Consider the following 4,459-nt stretch of genomic DNA (forward strand, 5'->3'; position numbering starts at 1 on the left):
TAATGGGTTTTGGTTACCGGTTAAACAGGTTTTATATATAAACCAAAAATTATAACATTCATCAAACTTTTCTCTCTCACGTTTGCTTCTCTTTCGTCTGCTTGCTCTGTCTCAGTTTGCCTCTCTAAACAAAACCCTCAAATCACAGCTAAAACCATACAGGAACCAGACAGCCGTAGCCGCACACCCACAACCTCAAATTGGCGGTGCTTCTTCTCATCCAATCCAACTCGTCAGCGCCGCTCTCTAGTTTCTCTCGCGTTCTTTGCATCTTTGTTTCTCTCTCATGTTCTCCATTCCTCTCAGATTGTTTCTTCTTGCATTCTCAGGTGAAGGTTTCTTCAAAGATGAAAATCGTTTTGATATCTTAAAGGCAAGGATCAAAACAATAAAATTCTAATTTCAATGTCGTTGTTTTGTTTCCTTTTTTCTTTATTTTTAGGATTACCCATTTGAAAATGTAGATACATGAACTCTTTATTTCATTGATTTTCTTGTGGGTATTGTGTATGGGCTGGGTGAGGTGGAATCCTCAATCTTCTTCATGCAGTTTGTGTTGTTTTATTGTATTTTCTCTGTATTTCATTCACTCCGGTTCTATTGCCCTATGTTTGTGTTGTTTCGGTTTGTGGGTTCAATTTCAATGAGTTCTTTGGGTGTTATCCTGGGTTTTTGTGGTTATGAATTTTAGAGGGCTTTTCAGTGGGTCTTTGGGTATCTGATTTTTCTGATGAGCCGTGGTTATTCAATGGGTCTTTCTATTTTCTGTGGGTCAGTGGGTTTTCATTGGGTCTGGGATTTTTCTATTGATCTCTCTTGTTCTATCGTCTCTTTATGTTGCTGTGAACTAAATTTTTTTGTTTATATTCCTCCATGGAACAATTACAAGTTGTAGAGAAATTTTGTTTGTTGTGTTATTTATAGGATCAACAACCAATGAGTGTATTTCTTAATAAAGATTCTGCTTGATTATTGCAATAAAGAAACAGGAGTAGCAATCTTAAACTTTTTTATCACATAATGTTTCTTGCTTTTAATTTGTATTATTGATCTTATGTCATTAACATACATATTCATAACCCAATCATTTTATGGTACTTGATATACTGTAAAAGAAAAAGAAAATTACTTAAATGTGATATACAATTTTTGTATGCCAAACTTCAATTTTTATTTTTATTTTTATTTTTGACTAGTAATTGGAATAAGGACACGTCCAATTAAGTCACAAGATTTGTGTACATTCACTGTGTTGCTATTTGATCTGTTTGAAGGGTCTTCAGTATGCATGTGAACAGTTCAGTAGTAGAATAGGCATGTATATTCACAATGGACTTCTTTAAATGGAGATGCAAAATGAGGCAATTACAATTTCAACAAATAGTATTTTTTGTTGTGATAGGTACCCTAAAAAATGTTTAGGGATGCACACGGGCAGCCTACTTGTTTATTTGACTAGCTTGTATGGAACTTGTGTGTCAACTGGGGTTATGAATTTGAAGTCTATTTGCAAGTTCTTGGCATGCTCCTAAATGTTTAATAGCATTTGGAGAGGATTAGTTGCTACCATTGATTCAAGATTTAAGGGTGAGCATATGCTGTATGAGGATCATGGTGACAAAGTTATTATTTTTGCAAAGCCTTTCTCAGATGAACTATTCTGGATGAAATCATTTTCAAGGTTTTAAAGCTAGGTGCTCTTTGAATAATTGTCAATTAGTAGGTAATTTGCAATACTATGTTGGCTTGGCAGTCATTGTCATCAGAGTGGGTTCTATGCTTCAAACTGTACCATCCAAACTGAGAAAGCTATAGCAGGAAACACTTTAAGCTGTGTTTTCAAGTGGGTAACCTAGTTGCTTTGTTTGCCAATAGAATGACTTGCTAAATAGATATGTTAATGTCTCTAATTTTATATTCAGTAGTTTACTGTTTACCTTAATATAATTAGGTCTGATTCATTTAAACTTTTAAGAAAATATACTCAAACCTCTTTATAGTTGCTCTATTTCCAATATAGTCAGGTGACATCTACACTAAATTGGTATGATGAATACTGGTGATGTTTTGAACTAATACGAGATATTGGGAATCAACTATATTCAAGGATATCAAGGTTAAAGAAATTTGTAAGACCACATTTCAGTTAGTATTTACTTAGTTATTAGTGCTTTCTCAAAAAAATAAAAATAAAGTTATCAGTGGAAAGCCTTTCCTTCTATATTTATTTGTTGACACTTGAGATTTTTTTTAGATTGAGTAGTCAAGCTGATTAAGTACAGTACAATGTTATATAAACTTAAATTCTTATTTTACCATTCTTCCCCTTTCTAATAAACTTATTAAGTTGTTAAGAGCTAATGAGTAGGATGAGGGAATGGTCAGATGAGTGAAGGTCTGGAATAGAGCCTTTCATGAGCTTATTATGTGCTTTGATGGTCCTATCTACAAATGAATTCTTTTTTCCTTGTAATTGTAATTTGTCATACACGGAGCACTTGGTTCATGGTTCATTATTTTAGATTTGTAGTCTTGGGAGAGTTAATTCATCAAATATTTTTCACCCCCAATTTTATAATCTGCTAAATATATTACCCCCTCAGAATCTTACTGCTCCATATGTTGTACACCTGAAAATCTTGGCTTTTTAGCGCCTTAGTTTTTGAACTATTATGTTAATTGGCATATTATTGATTTCTAATACATTTTCTACACTTGTAAATAGACAATGAAGCCAGTCATCTGCCAAAGCTGGAACGTTTAAGGAAAAGGTGGATGCCATCCATCGGCAAGATATTTGCGGACTGTTGTTAAGCATATACAACTTGTGAAAGAGCAAATTACTTTTAGTTGTTATAAAGTATTAGTTGTTGGAAAAATGTAGCTACAATGGTATTGATTCTAATGTGATATTATAGAGTTTTAGCCAAAAAAAAGTTATTAGGCGAAACTTAATTCATTTATGCATAGACTTTATCCGTGTGTTAAAAGAATGACATTTCCATTGAAACAATTAATTTTTGGTCTATATTATATCTTAAAATGCTGCTATAGGAGATTTACTAAGATGTTAGTTGTTTAAACAAAAACTTAAAAAAAAGAAAAAGAAAAAAGAACTTGAGTCTATAAATTCCAATTCCACTAGGATAAAAATAAAAATATATACAAATCAGTAGAACCTGAGCCTATAAAACTAGAGTTCACCAAGGTGTTCTATGGGTATTTCAGTCACTTTCTCAGTTGTCATTTCAATCATTTTTTATGTTCTAAAGGTATTTCAGTTATTTTTTAGGTTTAGAGAGTATTTCAGTTATTTTTTAGGTTTTAAGGATGATGGGTAATTAAAAAGTACATATATTGTCCATAGGAGTCGGTCCAAATATCCACGTCCAGAAAGGAAATAGGAAAGAAGTAACACCAAAAAGGAGGAATGTCGTCTAGGATAAGAGACAAGTCATCGATGGACAAAAAGACCATGGATGATCAGCACTTAGTAAGTTCTAAGATGTTTTTTACAAAACAAGAACGGTTGCACCATCCATTATTCCGAGATATGGGGTGAATTCCCCGAAATTCGCTCCATTCTCCCCACTAAGTCCACCCATCTCCCATTATATTAGTGGCACCTAACAAGTAAACCCACTCTAAACTTTCTATAAAAAGGGACCAAGTTTCACCAAGCTAAGGAGGGTATTCATCCACTTTTCATACTTAAGTCATTGGAAGAAATACTGGCTTAACCGTCGGAGAGTTCTTGGTTGGTTCACCCCTGTCACTTTCGATAGACTTTCAATGGTATTTTGGTCATTCTTAGGTTTCAGGGGCATTATAGTCATTTTATAGGTTTTAAGGGTATTTTGATCATTTTATAGGTTCTAAGGGTATTTTGATAATTTTAGAGGGAATTGGGGGAATTTCGGTCATTTTTTAGGTTTTGAGGGAATTTCAATCATTTCTAAGGTTTTTGGGGTCATTTTGGTCATTTTTTAGGTACTAAGGGTATTTCAGTCTTTTTTAAGTTTCTAAGGGTATTTTTAGATATTCTCTAGGTATAGGGGGCATTAAGGTCATTTTCTTTTCTAAGGGCATTTTGGTCATGTTTTAGGTTTCATGGTTATTTTAGTCATTTTTTAGGTTTTATGGTAATTTTGGTAATTTTTTAAGTTTCAAGGTCATGTGGTCATTTTTTTTTGTCTTAAGGGTATTTTGGTCATTTTTAGATTTCATCGTTAATTCGGTCATTTTTTAGGTTTTATGGTAATTTTGGTCTTTTTTTAAGTTTCAAGGTCATTCAGTCATTTTTTTTTTTGTTCTAAAGGGTATATTGGTCATTTTTTAGGTTTCGTGGTTATTTCGGTTATTTTTTAGGTTCTAAAGGTATTATGATAATTTTTTTTAAGGTTTCCAGGGTATTATGGTAATCAGTGAAAAAAAAAAGGAACCATCAATTTTGACATAT

The 4,459-nt window shown here is 32.9% G+C and overlaps 1 long non-coding RNA gene across 2 annotated transcripts; it reads left to right on the forward strand.

Annotated features, from left to right (window-relative positions):
* On the forward strand, positions 1–2,963 carry LOC126693166 (uncharacterized). Of its 2 annotated transcripts, none has more exons than XR_007645223.1 (2): positions 1–329; positions 1,403–2,963. It is a non-coding gene; the product is annotated as an uncharacterized LOC126693166 (long non-coding RNA). The 2 variants fall into 2 exon arrangements; XR_007645222.1 differs by having other exon boundaries at positions 2,739–2,963.
* Positions 2,964–4,459: the final 1,496 nt, after the last annotated feature.

The sequence above is a fragment of the Quercus robur genome, chromosome 7 (assembly GCF_932294415.1).
Source record: "Quercus robur chromosome 7, dhQueRobu3.1, whole genome shotgun sequence".
Lineage (NCBI taxonomy): Eukaryota > Viridiplantae > Streptophyta > Magnoliopsida > Fagales > Fagaceae > Quercus > Quercus robur.